We start from the raw sequence: 19,831 nt of genomic DNA on the forward strand, positions 1-19,831 counted from the left end.
CCGTTTTTTAATATTCATGGAATTGTGAATCTTCACTTGGTACCTGCAGGTCAAACCTTTAATCAACAATACTACCTTGTTCTTGCTTTACTCCCAGACGAAATAAGAAAAAAATGACGCTAAATGCGGAAGAACAGTTGTGTATCGAAACAACACACGTGCTCACACTGCATTGTCTAATATGAATTTCTAACGAAGTACAGCATCCCAGTGTTAGTCTATCAAGTTTATTCCCCTGATCTGGCACCGTGTGACTTATCCATTCCCCATGTGAAATCTGCAGTAAAAGGAACAAGATATCAGTCCATTAAAGCAGTGAAATGTAAGTGACATGCGCCATGTAGGATCTCACAGACGAAGACTTCCAGAACTGTTGCCATCAATGGAAATTCAAACAGAGCGTTCCAGGGGTAAAAAATCAAATGGCTCTGAGCACTATGGGACTTAACAGCTGTGGTCATCAGTCCCATAGAACTTAGAACTACTTAAACCTAACTAAGCTATGGGCAACATTCACACCCATGCCCGAGGCAGGATACGACCGTAGCGGTCACGCGGTTCCAGACTGAAGCGCCTAGAACCGCTTCGCTATCCCGGCCACCTTTTAGGGGTAAAAGAGGGAAGTATACTGACCCTGACAATAACTAAATAGGTGTGTTTTTGAAATAAAATGTTTTACAGCAACAATAAAATGTCCTGAAAATGTGCCCCTTTTGTACAAAATATTGACCCAAGAAATATTGTTACCGTTATCTGGCCATGATTTAGTAAACATATTCAAGTATAGGATATGGTTTCATTGCGCAACGGAAAGAAACGCGGGCATGAATGAATATTTCAATGAATCTAAGATCAGTATTACATCTAGTAGTTTCCTAACATGGTTCATTAGTGTATACGTGATCTCATACACATACCACGTGTGACGACGAAGTTAATCTCCCACTAAAAGCGTAACGGCTGCCCACACGAGTATGAAATACGTATATCTCTCAAGTTCAAACACAATTTGGAAACAGCACACAATCTTGAAGTTCTCTCCAGCAGTAACTTATCTTACGAGCTGTAAAGTCATGCAAGGAATTCAGTCTGCTTCTGCTGATGGCTATTTCGTGTAGCTTTGAGTAATAATTCTGCTGAATGCAGAATGTACAGTAAAGTTCGCGCTGAGGTCAAGTGCAGACACAAAAATAAATGCAGATATATAGAGACAGCTGTATTTAATTCAGCCGATTCAAAATTAAAGACGTTTTCTGTCGATAGTCAAGCTTAGAACTAGTTGCTCTGTAATGTTTGGACAACTAAATAAATTGTTATGTTTGGAGTGTAACTGACAGCCGCTCATTCTGGCCCCCTTCCACAATTCCTACTACTTGTTCTGTATTGCAGGTTTAGCAAGGCGTCTCATGGCTCATGTTTGTGTTTTGCTAGTAAATATGTTTTTCAGTGATGATGTGCAGCTTCGAAAAAATCTTCTCTCTCATTCGAATGAAAGTACGAAACGAATCTCGATCTTGAAATCTATGTAATGATGTGCTATTGGTAGTCAATGTAACATCGGGAATATGTGTACTACGCATGCTCTAACTGGCATTAGACGCCATACCTTAACCTTATTCAACCTAAAACCGAAAATGGGGTGAAATTCAATTGGGTTAAGGAAAAACTTCTACTAATATGTACCTCAAATCGTTGCACAGCGTTATGTAGATATCTACCAGCAATTCGCTATTCAAGCTACCGACATGTCCAGAATCTTCATCACGAGTTTCTCCGCTCTTCTTCGACAATCACTAACACAGTTAACGCAGCTACTTTACGCGCGTCCATTTTTGTAACTAACCTAAATGGTTTGCGAGCTAAATAAAGTCGGAAACGAGAGCTGGAGAGCGCTGAGAGCTCGTCCAGTGAGCCGACGACAATGTGTCTCGTATGGTCGGATGTCGCGTCCACGTCCGCGTCAACGTTAGCTGCCTCGTCCCGTGGGAGGGCGGCTTGAAGGCCGCTTCACACACGTCAGTGCCGTGACAGGCACGTTACACCGCCGACGTGTTTGACGGCATTATTCTAGAAATTTAAAGGGCAGAGTTCACACTCGCTCCTAGCGTGACCGCGACACTGCAAACTTTGTTCCCGCCGAAGACGTACCGTCATCGCCGTATTTCTGGAGGCCGATAAATTCTCACTTAACGGCCGTGGCACCGTCAGGTTGTTGTTTATCATAAAAAACATGAATGGCGAAAAATTATTGAATTAGTCCGCAACTATCCTATGTTATGTGGTCTTTCCAGTCCGAAATACGTGAACACAAAGGTGAAGAATACATTCTGTAGCCGGCCGAAGTGGCCGAGCGGTTCTAGGCGCTACAGTCTGGAGCCGCACGACCGCTACGGTCGCAGGTTCGAATCCTGCGTCGGGCATGGATGTGTGTGATGTCCTTAGGTTAGTAAGGTTTAAGTAGTTATTAGTTCTAGGGGACTGATGACCTCAGCAGTTAAGTCCCATAGTGCTCAGAGCCAATACACTCTGTAATCAAATACGAGCAGAAGTCAAAGCAACTGTTAAGCACATATGTGTATATTTATAATTTTACATCAATGAATAAAACAGCTAGGTGAGAGATTATTGTTTGAGAATGTTGGCCATAGATGTAACATTTTCTTTCCATAAGCCCCGACATCAGTAGCAGTATTGTTACACTGAGCGTCTACAAGAGGCAACAAATCTACATTACGTATGTAGATTGTGGACAATTGGGAATGTGGGTCTCACGGGCAGCGTGCTAGGGATAAGTCCCTGCAGTCACCCTATTCATCTGTGTCCTCGGTGGCTCAGATGCATAGAGCGTCTGCCATATAAGCAGGAGATCCCGGGTTCGAGTCCCGGCCGAGGCACACATTTTCAGCTGTCCCCGTAGAGGTACATCAACAACACCTATCGGCAGCTGAGGGTTCCAGTTAATTATCATTTATTCTACAGAAGCTGCACGGTCATCAGTGGTATCTGTTCTTTCGAGAGCAGTTACTACTATCACATATAAAGTTTATATAATTAAAGAATAGAGACCCGGTGGTTGAAAGAGCCAAAATAGAAACGTATTTCCCTTCAAAGCACGTATAACGATGGGCAAAATGCCACATTTCATTACCTCTTATTACCTCGTAAATTTCTCGTAGGACCTTGTGAACTGCCCCATGCAATAGCGAAATGAATCGTATTTAGCGTATAACCAGTTGCCAAATATGTGAAAAAAGGTAGTCAGTACGAATATAACAGACGAAGATTTCACATTTGGCTTTGGTAGTAATGTGTCAGTAACCAATAATGATGAACGTTGATTTCATATATTTGATTACCAACAAACTGCACCATCCTCCATCAGTATTATCACGAATGGATAGACTTACCAAGTTCAAGCCGGCCGCTGTGGCCGATCGGTTCTAGGCTCATCAATCTGGAACCGCGCGACCGCTACGGTCGCAGCTTCGAATCCTGCCTGGGGCATGGATGTATGTGATGTCCTTAGGTTAGTTAGGTTTAAGTAGTTCTAAGTTCTAGGGAACTGATGACCTCAGATGTAAAGTCCCATAGTGCTCAGAGCCATTTTTTAAAAATCAAGATCAAATTTATGTCACTTATTAAGATCTGTGGTCTCTTGGCAGTGCAAAAATTTAAAGCTTCTGAGCCAATACAATGAAAATATAAGCCCATTTATGCCACTGTTTGTGATACTCGATAACTGACTCATCAAAACCAGTAGGGTACTGCCCGTTTAGCTAAAAACCATGAAACTTGCTACGACGCACAATTTACACTATAAGTAAGAGAAAAATTCGGAAATAGTTAATCTGTAATTGTATCACAAGAAAATAATATTTCGTCTGTTAAGATACCTTTTCTCGTGAACAGGTTGACATATCAAATACATATTTGGTCTAGCTAACATCTATGGTCCCTTGGTTTAAAAAAATATACGCTTTTAAGTCGATACAATCAAATATACGGATATTTGTCATGTTGTTGTTGTTGTTGTGGTCTTCAGTCCTGAGACTGGTTTGATGCAGCTCTCCATGCTACTATATCCTGTGCAAGTTGCTTCATCTCCCATTACCTACTGCAACCTACATCCTTCTGAATCTGCTTAGTGTATTCATCTCTTGGTCTCCCTCTACGATTTTTACCTTCCACGCTACCCTCCAATACTAAATTGGTGATCCCTTGATGCCTCAGAACATATCCTACCAACCGATCCCTTCTTCTTGTCAAGTTGTGCCACAAACTTCTCTTCTCCCCAATCCTATTCAATACTTCCTCATTAGTTATGTGGTCTACCCATCTAATCTTCAGCATTATTCTGTAGCACCACATTTCGAAAGCTTCTATTCTCTTTTTGTCCAAACTATCTATAGTCCATGTTTCACTTCCATACATGGCTACACTCCATACAAATACTTTCAGAAATGACTTCCTGACAAATCTATACTCGATGTTAAAAAATTTCTCTTCTTCAGAAACGCTTTCCTCGCCATTGCCAGTCTACGTTCTATATCCTTTCTACTTCGACCATCATCAGTTATTTTGCTCCCCAAATAGCAAAACTCCTTTACTACTTTAAGTGTCTCATTTCCTAATCTAATTCCCTCAGCATCACCCGACTTAATTCGACTACATTCCATTATCCTTGTTTTGCTTTTGTTGATGTTCATCTTATATACTCCTCTCAAGACACTGTCCATTCCATTCAACTGCTCTTCCAAGTCCCTTGCTGTCTCTGACAGAATGACAATGTCATCGGAGAACCTCAAAGTTTTTATTTCTTCTCCATGGATTTTAATACCTACTCCGAAATTTTCTTTTGTTTCCTTTATTGCTTGCTCAATATACAGACTGAATAACATCGGGGAGAGGCTACAAACCCTGTCTTACTCCCTTCCCAACCACTGCTTCCCTTTCATGCCTCTCGACTCTTATAACTGCCATCTGGTTTCTGTACAAATTGTAAATAGCCTTTCGCTCCCTGTATTTTACGCCTGCCATCTTTAGAATTTGAAAGAGAGTGTTCCAGTCAACATTGTCAAAAGCTTTTTTCTAACTCTACAAATGCTAGAAACGTAGGTTTGCCTTCCCTTAATCTTTCTTCTAAGATAAGTCGTAAGGTAAGTATTGCCTCACGTGTTCCAGTATTGCTACGGAATCCAAACTGATCTTCTCCGAGGTCTGCATCTACCAGTTTTTCCATTCGTCTGTAAAGAATTCGTGTTAGTATTTTGCAGCTATGGCTTATTAAACTAATTGTTCGGTAATTTTCACATCTGTCAACACCTGCTTTCTTTGGGATTGGAATTATTATATTCTTCTTGAAGTCTGAGGGTATTTTGCCTGTTTCATACATCTTGCTCGCCAGATGGTAGAGTTTTGTCAGGACTGGCTCTCCCAAGGCCGTCAGTAGTTCTAATGGAATGTTGTCTACTCCGGGGGCCTTGTTTCGACTCAGGTCTTTCAGTGCTCTGTCAAACTCTTCACGCAGTATCTCATCTCCCATTTCATCTTCATCTACATCCTCTTCCATTTCCATAATATTGTCCTCAAGTACATCGCCCTAGTATAGACCCTCTATATACTCCTTCCACCTTTCTGCTTTCCCTTCTTTGCTTAGAACTGGGTTTCCATCTGAGCTCTTGATGTTCATACAAGTGGTTCTCTTATCTCCAAAGGTCTCTTTAATTTTCCTGTAGGCAGTATCTATCTTACCACTAGTGAGATAAGCCTCTACATCCTTACATTTGTCCTCTAGCCATCCCTGCTTAGCCATTTTGCACTTCCTGCTGATCTTATTTTTGAAACGTTTGTATTCCTTTTTGCCTGCTTCATTTATTGCATTTTTATATTTTCTCCTTTCATCAATTAAATTCAGTATTTATTCTGTTACCCAAGTATTTCTACTATCCCTCGTCTTTTTACCTACTTGATCCTCTGCTGCCTTCACTACCTCATCCCTCAAAGCTACCTATTCTTCTTCTACTGTATTTATTTCCCCCATTCCTAACAATTGTTCCCTTATGCTCCCTGAAACTCTGTACAGCCTCTGATTCTTTCAGTTTATCCAGGTCCCATCTCCTCAAATTCCCACCTTTTTGTCATATATCATCAAACCTACAGGGCACTTCCCGTTGAATTGTGAAGTTTGTCAAGGAGAAGTTTGTCAGTAAACATAGAGTTAAAAATATCTGAAAATTGTTAATTTGTAATTACAGAACACAAAAATTTCATTTTGGCTTTAGAACATACATTGCATTCATCATCTGTGACATCTGTGAATAGTATAACAGACGAACATTACTATATTCAAACTTAAAATGTAAGCTGTACTTGTGTTTTAGTAAGCAAATAAAAAATATTTTCTTAAATCTTCTATATCCACATATTTGGTTAAATCTCGTATGTATACATACACTCCTGGAAATGGAAAAAGGAACACATTGACACCGGTGTGTCAGACCCACCATACTTGCTCCGGACACTGCGAGAGGGCTGTACAAGAAATGATCACACGCACGGCACAGCGGACACACCAGGAACCGCGGTGTTGGCCGTCGAATGGCGCTAGCTGCGCAGCATTTGTGCACCGCCGCCGTCAGTGTCAGCCAGTTTGCCGTGGCATACGGAGCTCCATCGCAGTGTTTAACACTGATAGCATGCCGGGAAAGCGTGGACGTGAACTGTATGTGCATTTGACGGACTTTGAGCGAGGGCGTATAGTGGGCATGCGGGAGGCCGGGTGGACGTACCGCCGAATTGCTCAACACGTGGGGCGTGAGGTCTCCACAGTACATCGATGTTGTCGCCAGTGGTCGGCGGAAGGTGCACGTGCCCGTCGACCTGGGACCGGACCGCAGCGACGCACGGATGCACGCCAAGACCGTAGGATCCTACGCAGTGCCGTAGGGGACCGCACCGCCACTTCCCAGCAACTTAGGGACACTGTTGCTCCTGGGGTATCGGCGAGGACCATTCGCAACCGTCTCCATGAAGCTGGGCTACGGTACCGCGCACCGTTAGGCCGTCTGCCGCTCACGCCCCAACATCGTGCAGCCCGCCTCCAGTGGTGTCGCGACAGGCGTGAATGGAGGGACGAATGGAGACGTGTCGTCTTCAGCGATGAGAGTCGCTTCTGCCTTGGTGCCACAGATGGTCGTATGTGTGTTTGGCGCCGTGCAGGTGAGCGCCACAATCAGGACTGCATACGACCGCGGCAAACAGGGCCAACACCCGGCATCATGGTGTGGGGAGCGATCTCCTACACTGGCCGTACACCTCTGGTGATCGTCGAGGGGGCACTGAATAGTGCACGGTACATCCAAACCGTCATCGAACCCATTGTTCTACCATTCCTAGACCGGCAAGGGAACTTGCTGTTCCAACAGGATAATGCACGTCCGCATGTATCCCGTGCCACCCAACGTGCTCTAGAAGGTGTAAGTCAACTACCCTGGCTAGCAAGATCTCCGGATCTGTCCCCCATTGTTTGGGACTGGATGAAGCGTCGTCTCACGCGGTCTGCACGTCCAGCACGAACGCTGGTTCAACTGAGGCGCCAGGTGAAAATGGCATGGCAAGCCGTTCCACAGGACTACATCCAGCATCTCTACGATCGTCTCCATGGGAAAATAGCAGCCTGCATTGCTGCGAAAGGTGGATATACACTGTACTAGTGCCGACATTGTGCATGCTCTGTTGCCTGTGTCTACGTGCCTGTGGTTCTGTCAGTGTGATCATGTGATGTATCTGACCCCGGGAATGTGCCAATAAAGTTTCCCCTTCCTGGGACAATGAATTCACGGTGTTCTTATTTCAATTTCCAGAAGTGTATATCTACTTTTTGTGTGTACAGGCTAGTCCGAGGAACAGCTTTAGAGATTTTGATTCTATCTTGAAATTCCTGGTACTGATACGTTGCCAGTATCTACCCAATCCAAATAAGACCCAGACTTGACTATTCCATCTTAACAACAGAGAGGCGAAGCGAGAGCTGAATGTTTGGTGGAATGACACAAGATTAACACACTGCCCTTTCCCAGTGTACTTGGGAGTTACTCTTGATAAGACACTGTCATTCAAGCGGCACATTGAGAAGAGCAGGGCAAAAGTCCAATCACGGAATAACTTACTTCGCAAGCTAACAACATCAAAATGGGGAGCTGGTCCAAAAGTTTTCGCACCACCGCAATGGCCCTCTGTTAGGCTGCTGCTGCTGAGTTTGCAAGTCTTGCTTGGGAACGGTCATGCCACACAGTAAGTAGGCTGTTTAGGTTCTTATATTGGTAACGCTGCCGCCACGTAGCGCTCTGTATGAAAATCAGTGGCTGTGCTGTGTGCAGTCTGGTTTGCATTGTTTGCTATTGTAGTGCTGGGTAGTTGGCTGTTACAGCGCGTAGCGTTGCGCAGTTGGAGGTGAGCCGCCAGCAGTGATGGATGTGGGGAGAGAAATGGCGAAGTTTTGAGAGCGGATGATCTGGACGTGTGTCCATCAGAAACAGTACATTTGTAAGAATGGATGTCATAAACTGCTGTATATTTTATGACTTTTGAACACTTAAGGTAAATACATTGTTTGTTCTCTATCAATCTTTCATTTGCTAACTATGCCTATCAGTAGTTAGTGCCTTCAGTAGTTTGAATCTTTTATTTAGCTGGCAGTAGTGGCGCTCGCTGTATTGCAGTATTTCGAGTAACGATGATTTTTGTGAGGTAAGTGATTTGTGAAAGGTATAGGTTAATGTTAGTCAGGGCCATTCTTTTCTAGGGATTATTGAAAGTCAGATTGCGTTGCGCTAAAAAAATATTGTGTGTCAGTTTAGTGTTGATCAGAATAGGTAAGGAGCGAAATGTCTGAGTACGTTCAGTTCTGCTCAGCTGTTTGAAAATCAAATAATGTAAGAAATTTATCAGCACAGTAATTCATTAATTTTTCTAAGGGGACGTTTCAACACAAACAAATTGGACACTGTCCTGAACCAGACGTGTAGACATATTACTGATTGTCTTAAGCCAACAAGAGTAGAATACCTATACTGCCCATCAGGAATGGCTCCGCCAAATGTCCGACTTTCAATACAGAGCAGACTTAAATGAAGAAAAAAGGTTCAAGATCAGCATCATCCTCTACATGGGTACCAAATAATACCAAACTCCTTACTTGAAGAAGTAGTTTTCTCCACTCAACCGAAACACTCACAGATTCACCAAAAACTTCTAGAAAAAGACTGTGGCAGTAACAACGAGAATCTGCTCACGATTCTGAGGAAGTGCTGTCACCAGGTGCGGAACTTGAGTGGGAGAGATGGAAAACTCTGAACAGGCTGCGTTCAGGAATGGGCAGATGTAACAAAAATCTGCACAAGTGAGGAATTAGTGAAAGTGCTTTGTGTCAGTATAATATTTTATTGTACTGTATATAATGGTCCATGTATTTTATTTTATATATTAGCTTTGTAATATTGTAAATTTTATAGAGGACAAATTGTTCTGTAATGTGTGAATTTATTGTAAATTGTTTGTAGTATGGATACGAAATGTATATAGTATCTACATCGATAAAAGGCAAAACCATTGAGATTCTCAATTTGAGGATTTCCCATTTTTTTGATGCATTGAATGACATATTGTTTCAACTAATGTTTTTCAACATCATTGGGTAGTTCTTGCTGAGGGTATACGTTTTACATACCTCCAAAGACGTAGGAGACGCGAGGTAGAGGTTAAAAGTTTTACATGGAATCATGAACATTTTATTAAAAAATACACTTACCCTCTCCAAGTGCTATTCAAAAATGTATCACACTGTACCATTTTTGTGAATAAAACGTAGATGTACAAAGGAGTACACAGGTTATGAAGAAACCAAGCTGTTTACTGTGTTCATCGTACAATTGCGTATTTAACGTAGTGCTGTGGTAGAGGTGAGGGGTTTGTTTATGGTTACCGACTCATGTAAACACAGGTCCTCCTCTCTCCCCCGTGCACTTCATTTATTGTTGCCTTAGCGTAGAGTAAACTGCGTACCAGTATAGCTGTGCATCAAAGTAATTTGATAATGGCATGGCGGTAGTACACAGCGTGGATACAATTTTTTGTGAGTAAAAGTGTATGATGTACAAGCATGACGAAAAGGTAAATATGCTGCTGATCTATAAAAAGTACGTTGACAAGAAACAATTCAGTAACTTGCATTTGTATGTTCAGTACTGGTAGAGAACTTTATGATTATCTTATTATGTATATCTTGTACTCTACTGTACATATCTATGCTGTAATTTGCTGTGGGCGGGCGAAATTCTGTTAAGGCACAAGTATTGTACAGCAGACAATTCCCAGGCAAGCCATCGCCTTCTCGCTGGATGTTTGGACGCCTGATTTCTCGTCTACGTGAAACGGAGTCTAAATGCAAGAACTCTAAATCGTCGTAGAACACGAACAGACGAAGCTGCTGAGGTCGCTGTATTTGCTGCCGTAGGCGTGAATTCTCAGGTCAGCAAACGACAAATTCAATACGAAGTTCGTGTCTCGAAAACATGTTCACATCGCATTCTGCAAAGTCGTAAATTCCATCTTTACCCTGTTCATTTACACCAAGAAATTCATGGAAATGGCTTCGACAAGGTTCAATTTTACCAGTGGACACGGCAACAACTTCTCACTAATCCTAATTTCTTCTCGGATGTTCTTTTCCACCGACGAGACGTCATTTTCCAAAAAAGGAATTGTCAATATGAGAAATGTGTATTATTGGTCCATCAGCAGTCCACGATGGCTCCGACAGGCAGAGCATCAACTTCCATGGAACGTTAATGTTTTGAAGATACAGATGGTAGACAATATGTACGATTTTTAAGACATATTCTTCCCGTTCTCTTGGAAGCCGTACCTTTGAATCACAGGATGGTCTGTGGTATCAACATGATGGATGCCCTGCACGTAACTCCTTACATGTACGACGAATTCTTGACTGTAAATACCCTGGAAGATGGGCCAGTTAGTTGGCTTGATGTCCGGACCTTACACCTATGGATATTTTCTTTGGGTAAGCAGTCAAGGAAGCTATCAAAAATGTTCCAACAACGCGAGAGGACATGCAACAATCCATTTTGATGCTTGTACAGCCATCACAAAAGGAGTAGTAGCACGATGTAGGGCGCCCTAATCCACAAAGTGACCCTATGTGCGAATGCCACTGGTCAACATTTTGAGGATGTGATGTAAAAGTTCAGTTTTTCATGTATTGTTAGCATCACAGTAAAAGTTACAACAAAGGGGGATGTTACTTCTGCATTGTTATAAGTTGTGTAATACTGTAATCTGCAATAAGAAGATCCAATTGCTGCACAGTGCAGTACTAATGCATTCAGTGTTTACTGGCTTTCTGTAAAATGTTCAAAAGCGCCTTGAACAGATTGAATGATTTAGTTAATGAAATGTAGTGAAAAGATGGTTAAATGAGAAAAGTTATGTATTATTTATCATTGTCGTAGCTGCTAGTTTCGTACATCAAATGGTACATTGTGTTAAATTTTTGAATAGCTCTTGAAGAGACTGAGTGTATTCTTGAATGAGATGTGCATAGTTCCATTTGAAAAGCTTAACCTCCACCCCGTATCTCCTACATCTGTGGGGATACATAAAACGTATGCTCTCAGAAAGAACTATCAAATGATGTTAAAAACCATTAGTTGAAACAATTTTCATTTAACGCATCAGCAAAGACGTATTTTGGGTGAACAAATTCTGAAGGTGGCAGGGGTAAAATACAGAGATCGAAAGGCTATTTACAGAAACCAGATGGCAGTTATAAAAGTCGAGGGACATGAAAGGGTGTTTGAGCAGCATATGAGACAGGGCTGTAGCCTATCTCCGATGTTATCCAATCAGTATATTGAACAATCAGAAAAGGAAACAAAAGAAAAATTTGGAGTAGGAACTAAAATCTATGGAGAAGATGACTTGAAGAGCAGTTGAACGGAATGGACAGTGTCTTGAAAGGAGGATATGAAGTGAATATCAATAAGAGTAAAATAACGTTAATAGAATGTAATCGAATTAAATCAGGTGATGCTGAGGGAATTAGATTAGGAAATGATGCACATAAAATAGTAGATGAGTTGTGCTGTTTGCGGAGCACAAAACTGATGATAGTCAAAGTAGAGAGGATATAAAATGTAGAGTGGTTATTTAAGGGAAAGTGATTCTGAAGAAGAGAAATTTGTTAACATAGAGTACAGATTTAAGTATCAGGAAATCCTTTCTGAAAGTATTTGTGTAGATTGTAGCTACGTACGAAAGTGAAAAATGAACGATGAATAGTATAGACAAGAAGTGAATGGAAGATTTCGAATTGTGGTGCTACAGAAGTATGCTGAAGGTTAGATGGGTAGACCACGTAACTCATGAGTAGGTACTGAATAGAATCGGGGAGAAGATGAATTTATGGCACAATTGGACTAGAAGTAGGGATCGGTTGGTAGGACACGTTCTGAGACGTCAAGGGATCACCAATTTAGTACTGGAGGGAAGCGTGGAGGATAAAAATCGTAGACGGAGACCAAGGGATGAATACACTAAGCAGATTCAGAAAAGCATGTACGTTGCAGTAGTTAATCGGAGATGAAGAAGTTTGCAGAGGATAGACTATCATGGAGAGCTCAGCCCGACCAGTATCTGGACTCAAGACCATAAAGTATAATAAAAATAAGTGAAAAAATTGGATCAAGTTTTAGTTGGGCCTGCACCCTCAGTGAGCGATTCCTACTCAAACTTGACGGATTTTTTCACTTGTTTTTCTTATTCTTTGTCGAAAATCTCAACTAGCAGCATGAGATCGTAGCCCGAGAACTTTCGCCATCTAGGCCGCTCCAGTTCTCTACCACACGCCCGGAAGTAACAGTGTGTTTACTTATTTCACCTCATTAGATTAGGGCCATCATGCCCTCTCTTACTTCGGACCAGTGTTCCACACATGCAGCATTTCACACATCAGAGTTACATCATGACAATAGTTTAAATAAGAAAATTAGATTACTCTAGTGACAATATGAATAAAGAGTAATGACTAATACCTAATAAAGTAAATGCTGGCAGTATTTTTACAACAGGTGCTATACACACAAATTATGATACAAGCAATAATAATAACAGTAAAAAAATCAAATAATTATGATAAACATGAGAAAAATTGGCAATAGTAACGAAGATTTGTGCAGATGTACATTAATATCTTGGTGTGTAAAGTAGATGTTTACTAGTATAGCGAGTTTTGGGGAAGGGAGATTTAAGGAGGGGGAAAGAGGGAAGTAATGATGTGAAGCGCATTCATGTACAGAGGAAGGCATTACTTTTGCTTAAGTAGATACGTCATTAACTGTTTTTTTAAGCCGAAAATGTTTTTACCTAACATAACGAGGGAGGTTATTCCAGAGTTGGGTTCCCGCTACTGTAAAGGACTTTGAGAAGGTGACTGAGCGATGCAGTGGAACAGAGAGGATTTTACTATGATGGGAACGTGTGTTTCTGTCATGTTGTTCCGCCATGAGCGTTAAGGACGAGGAGAGATATGAGGGACAGTGTAAATTTATAAGGCAGTAGATGATGCAGAGTGTATGGAAGTCTCTGCGTTTGCCTGCACGCAGCCAGGACAATTTTGCATATGCTGGAGAAATGTGATCAAAAAGTCGAACGTCACAGATGTATGACGCAGGCATTCATGACCAGTTCCAGACGTCGCGAATTTTTCCGAGAGTGGTCTTGTAGGATATTATCGCTGTAGTCAATGATTGGCAGTATAAGCGTTTGTACTAATTTCTTTTTCAGTTCGAAAGGGAAGAGTTTATATTTTTGTAGGACATGAAGGGATGCTTATGCTTTTATACACATTTCAGTTACGTGCTCTGTCCAATTTAGATTTCCATCTATTATTACTCCCAAACTCTTTGCTGAGGGAGAGAAGTTAATATTTGTTCCATTTAGGATAAGAGATGGTACGGATTCCCGATGTTTTGGGCTAGTGAGCTTAGTGACCAACAAGTACCGCTTGGGTTTTAGATGGGTTTAGTTTTAGTCCGATGTCCTGTGCCCATTTTGATAGTGCATAGAGGTCAGTGTCGAAATTTTCAATAGCTATCTTAAGATTGCTTGGTTTCGCACTTAGAAATAACTGAAGGTGATGAGCAGACATGGTATTTTCAATAGGTCAGAACCGATGACACATTATTGACACACAGAGAGTGTAGGACCTAACACTGAGCCTTGGGGAACGCCTGACACTATACATGCCGCCATTGTGATTTTATATTCCCGGACAGGACGCATTGCTGACGAGACGTCATTTATGAGCGAAACAATTGCACTGCACTTGGTGAAAAATTTAGACCGAGTACCAGAGTCGGTGCTATTGCGGACCAGTCGTGCCCTGCTGCGTCACTGATGTGCGTGAAGCGGCGTTTAGGGTCTTCTCGTGGCGGCTGCGTGTGTGCTGCCACTCCCGCACTAGGGGATGTTTACGGGAGCGACCCCTCACACAGTGCAGCGGCCAGCCCACTTGCCGGTGAAGCGAGCTGGCAGCCGAACGTCAGCGGCGGTGCCATTACCGGGCAAAGGGCGCGGCTCGCGAATGGCCGCTGCAGCTAAGGGCCTTGTTGCGCGACAGCCGGCGACGGCGGTGACGAGGGGTTGGTGGGGGGAGGGGTGGAAGGGCGGTTGCTCGTTAGGCGGGGCCCCGGCTCCCGGCAGAACCCCACGCGCGAACGGCTCCGTGAGAGCGACTTCATCCCTCCTCCCCAACCCATACCCCGTGAAGCTTTGGCTCCGCACCTCGTTTTCTGTCGCTGTCGATTGAACCTGTGACGAGAGCAGAAAGGCGACCGACGTAATGTCGTAGGAACTTTTTGGTGTCGCGTGACAAGAAATCAGCTGCTATTGGCAAGGAAAGTTAGGCGATTGCCCAGGGCCCCATGCTGGACCACCTCTTATGCCAATATACGAGAGGAAAGGAGGGGGAGGGGAGAGGAGGAGGGTGGGGTTGTCTCGTATTGATGCAGAAAACTAAGCTAGGAAGCAAGTGGGAGGAAGTGTTCTGGGAAGCCTGCCGGAGTGGCCGAGCGGTTCTAGGCTCTACAGTCTGGAACCGCGCGACCGCTACGGTCGCAGGTTCGAATCCTGCCTCCGGCATGGATGTGAGTGATGTCCTTAGGTTAGTTAGCTTTAAGTAGTTCTAAGTTCTAGGGGACTGATGACCTCAGATGTTAAGTCCCATAGTGCTCAGAGCCATTTGAACTATTTTTTTGTTCTGGAAAACGTACATTTCCCCCTGTGATACCACCAGGCTATCGTTTCCTGCAGCAACAGACTATTTTTGTCAGATTTTTTAATTAATTGCAATTTTTCTCAAATTGACAAATTGCTTGTTGCCTCTTGCCGTTGGGTCTTCGGTCAACGTTTCTTTGATGACTTTTATGACCTTTCAACACGAGTGGCTGACATTTTCAAAGCTTTGCCCTGCAGTGTTAGTAGCGGACTGGAGTAGAGCTCGCAACCGCAATTTATACAGGAACCTGTCGTGCCAACGTTTGAGGATTCTCTCCAGGTCATTACCACTCTGGTTCTCCCTCTTCTGCCTGCAACAGCCGTTCACTGGAGCACTGGAACCAAGGATCCGTTCACCTTGAGGTTTTCCCCCTTTCTCGTTGACGCTGTAGTCACGTATGTAGTCCTCTATGGAAGTCATGAACAAGCTGACGTACTAGCTCTTCTCCACAGCAAGAACTTCCACGTCGGCTAATTTTATCATGTAGTCAGTCTCAGACAGAGCTTGCTCCGTCACGGCAGATTTCTTCACCTGCTCCAACCTGTAACACCGTTTATGTTCGGTGATCCTAACGTTGATAGATCGTCCAGCCATTCCGACATACAGTTTCCATATTACATTGCACGTGGTATATTTCTGACATTACAAGTCTTTTTCCAATCTGGATTTTTGGACTTCGTGAAATTGGTGGGGTGCCCATTGCTCCTCAGAACGCTTTCCAGCTGTAGAATCTCGTGTCTGAGGTGCTCTAGCTCACATACTTGTCTTGCGCTTTGCGAGGCTGCTAATCCCGCCTGTCTCAGCTAATGGATTAACAGTTTGTGCAGGTATTGGTCAATGTGTGTCAGTTTTTGACACACTCTGCGTCCCGTGTTCCCACCATTCTGTGTAGCCAGCAAGTATACAAAGTAAAGCTCTTGGTCCTTCTCTACCTCCACAATAAATTTTGTTGGTAAGGACACTGTTCATATTCCTCAGTCACCAGGCTTTTTCTCAGCATGGCTTCATACGAGTAAGGTGTCGTTGGCGTACCTGTAGCGCATCTTGGGTTTACGAGGTACCAAGTGCAACGCCAGTGTAGTTCAGGAGATGCAACGTCATAAACATTAAGCTGCATTAAAATGAAACTGCAAGACGAAATTCGGTAGAGATAGAGGTGAAATATGTGTACAAATACATGCATTGTATGTTAAATACATATGAAATAATTTGACATGTGCATATCCTGCCAAAGCCAAAACCCCTGCAGCGATTTCATACAAATTTGGTTCACATATTAACTACGATTTGGAAAGAAATACTGTGGGGGAAAGAACCACCAGTGTCCTATTGGGGTGAACGTGATAACGTGCAGAGAGAAGTGGGGAGGAGGGGATGAGCAGAGAGAGAGGAAAGGGGGGGAGGACAGAGAAAGAAAAGAGGAGGAGATGAACAGGGAGATGGGGAGAAGAAGTGTGAGAGAGAGGAGCAGGAGATGTACAGAGAGGGGCTGAAGAATGAGATGGAGAGAGAGAGGAGGGGGGGGGGGAGAGAAGGAGATGGACTAATGGAAGAATGGAATCAATACATAGCCGGGTAACGCTGGGTACTGAACTAGTTTAACGGAGATAGATTGATGGAAGATGGACTAATCGAAGAATGGAATAAACACATAGCGAGGTAACGCCGGGTACTCATCTAGTTTAACAGAAGATGGCATTCCCGTCAACGACTAAGCACGCCAACTATGACTTCAGGGCACCTATCAAACGGGACAGTGTTGGCCGTCTAGTCCCACATCCACAATCGCAGTGTATTCAGTCACATACCGTGCAGTTGGAGACAGAGAAGATGCCTTCCAGACTCTGTGGTGGAAGGCTAGAGGAAAAATGTAACCAGGACAGTCGCAAACCGATGTGTCCCGATGGCTTATTGTGAATCGCTCAGTTGTTTCTCGGATATGGCGACAGTTTATAGAGACCGAAAGTGTATCCGGAAGAGCAGGGAAGGGCCGCCCACGTATGCCATCAGAAATAGAGTACCTTTGTTTCACTACAAGGGCACGACGGTATCGCCTTAGTACTGAACGGCAACTGGCATCTGACTTCGCAGCATCAACTGGACGTGTTGCATCGAGGCAAACGGTGAAGAGAAGGCTTCAGCAGAATGGTCTTTACTGTCGGAGACCTGCTTTATGTGTACCTCTGTCGTGTCTTCACAGAAGGGAACGTCTAGGGTGGAGTCTTTAACGTGCTATCTGTAAGGTTGAACAATGAGCCAATGTTCTTTGAGAAGATAAGCCCCGATTTTGTCTGTAGACTGATTCTCGACGGATTGTCATCTGAAGGGAACGGGGAACACGATTGCGGGATCCAAACATTATGGTCAGGGACCTGTACTGAGGAGGATCCCTAATGGTGAGGGCAGGTATTATGTTGACAATCGAATACCTCTTCATGAAATTTTACTGGTGAAACGGCAAGGTTTAACTGCTGTCTGGTATCGTGAGGAGATATTGGGAACTCACGTGCGGCTGCTGTGAGGTGCTGTGAGCCTAGATTTCTTCTCGATGAATGATAATGCTCGACCTTATAGAGGTACAGGTGGTGGACGTTTTCTTGGAAACGGAAGATATTGCACACATGCCGTGGTCTGCTTGATGGCTCTCGATTTTTCACCACAACAATCAACATGAGGTAACAAATATGAGGTAGCTCAAAAAAATGTTGAAATGTGTGTGAAATCTTATGGGACTTAACTGCTAAAGCCATTAGTCCCTAAGTTTACCCACTACTTAACCTAAATTATCCTAAGGACAAACACTACACCCATGCCCGAGGGAGGACTCGAACCTCCGCCGGGACGAGCCTCACGGTCCACGACTGCAGCGCCCAGACCGCTCGGCTAATCCCGCGTGGCTATGAGGTAGCCAAGAAGGTCGAAACGTATGTTCTACTATGCCAAGACTGCTTGGTAATTACAACAGGAAAACATAATTCATTAGCAGGAGTAAAAAATAGTTAAGTATTTTTTACTTAAGTTTGTTGTAGTCCCTGATCTGTTGGCTGACAATTATAGAAGACGAGACTAGACTAAGCGTCTGTAGAATGACATAATTTACAAGTCACAAATCTTGCAGTGAGGACTTTATCTCTCGTAATCTTGAATGTCGAATCCGGTGAACTTGAAGACTAACTTGGCAGTCGACATGACAGGACGTAGAATTGTTTATAACTGCCAACTTAGTACTGTTGACTTTACCGTGGTACTATTACGGACCTTTACAACTGAGCTATGAAGCCTTGATGGCAGTAATGACCGAGCTGCAGGCGATGACTGACTAATATCGGCGCTGGCTGACGACTGAGCGCGGATACGAACTGTAGACTGACACAACTGCACTACACTGCTGCTACACATGAAGTGGCCCAGCGGCGCCTCCCGGCGAGCATAAGTACTGCGACTGGCTGTGTACCCTTTGGCTAAAACAGTCGTTCTTCTGTTCCGATTATCGAGAGAATCGCATCCGGCGCATCGATCTCTCAGACGGCGGTGTGGTGCCGGCCGAAGTGGCCGAGCAGTTCTAGGCGCTACAGTTTGGAACCACGCGACCGCTACTGTCGCAGGTTTGAATCCTGCCTAGGGCATGGATGTGTGTGATGTCCTTAGGTTAGTTAGGTTTACGTAGTTCTAAGTTCTAGGGGACTGATGACCTCAGAAGTTAAGTTCCATAATGCTCAGAGCCATTTAAACCATTTGAACGGCGGTGTGGTCGCAACACTGACGACATCACACTGCTCGCTCTCCCGATTTGAAACATGTAGAACATTTCTGGAATGCATTAGGGAGGGAGCTTGCATTACGTCAGCATCAACCAACCATTCTTCAAGACTTGCGAGCAGCTCCACCGAAAGAATGGGCGTTATTACCTCAACATGAGATTGATGACATCATTCACGGCATTGCTGCCAGAGGTCGTCACACCCCGTACTGAGCACATTAACCAGTTGTCGGAATATGTTTGCGAATCAGTTAAGTTGTAAAAAACGAACATTTTTGTCTACCATCATGCTTCTTGGAGTTGTTTACGTTCTGTATTCTCTACATTGTTTCTCTTTACTGTCACCTTTTTATAATTTGTGCTAAAATGAACGCAAGTTTCCGTTTGCTGCTTTAATTTTGGACACCAGTGTAGTTTGGTGTAAATTTCAAACCCGATACTTCTATCCGTTCCTGAGGAAAAGGGGTAACAGATAGACGTAGAGACGCATAACGAAATGATCTTTCAGGGGTGCCGGTTTTAAGGACTGAGGTACGGAACCATAAACAAATATAATAATTAAAAGTAGCAAATATGCAGCAACTAGTCGCAAAATCATGTTTTTTGCGACTGGTTGGTGCATATTTGGTAATTTTATGGTTGACGGTCGGTGCAGAACTTGGGAACCACATGGAGCCCACCGTTCATAAAATATAATAATGACAGATACAGAAGTAAAT

The 19,831-nt window shown here is 43.5% G+C and overlaps 1 protein-coding gene and 1 non-coding gene across 2 annotated transcripts in view; one reads left to right on the forward strand and one right to left on the reverse strand.

Annotated features, from left to right (window-relative positions):
* LOC126354685 (uncharacterized) overlaps positions 1-19,831 on the reverse strand; it is a 1,729,166-nt gene that overhangs the window by 954,741 nt on the left and 754,594 nt on the right. The window lies entirely within an intron of this gene.
* On the forward strand, positions 2,821-2,894 carry Trnai-uau (transfer RNA isoleucine (anticodon UAU)). The gene has a single exon. It is a non-coding gene; the product is annotated as a tRNA-Ile (tRNA).

Source organism: Schistocerca gregaria, chromosome 3 (assembly GCF_023897955.1).
Source record: "Schistocerca gregaria isolate iqSchGreg1 chromosome 3, iqSchGreg1.2, whole genome shotgun sequence".
In the NCBI taxonomy this organism is placed as follows: Eukaryota; Metazoa; Arthropoda; class Insecta; order Orthoptera; family Acrididae; genus Schistocerca; species Schistocerca gregaria.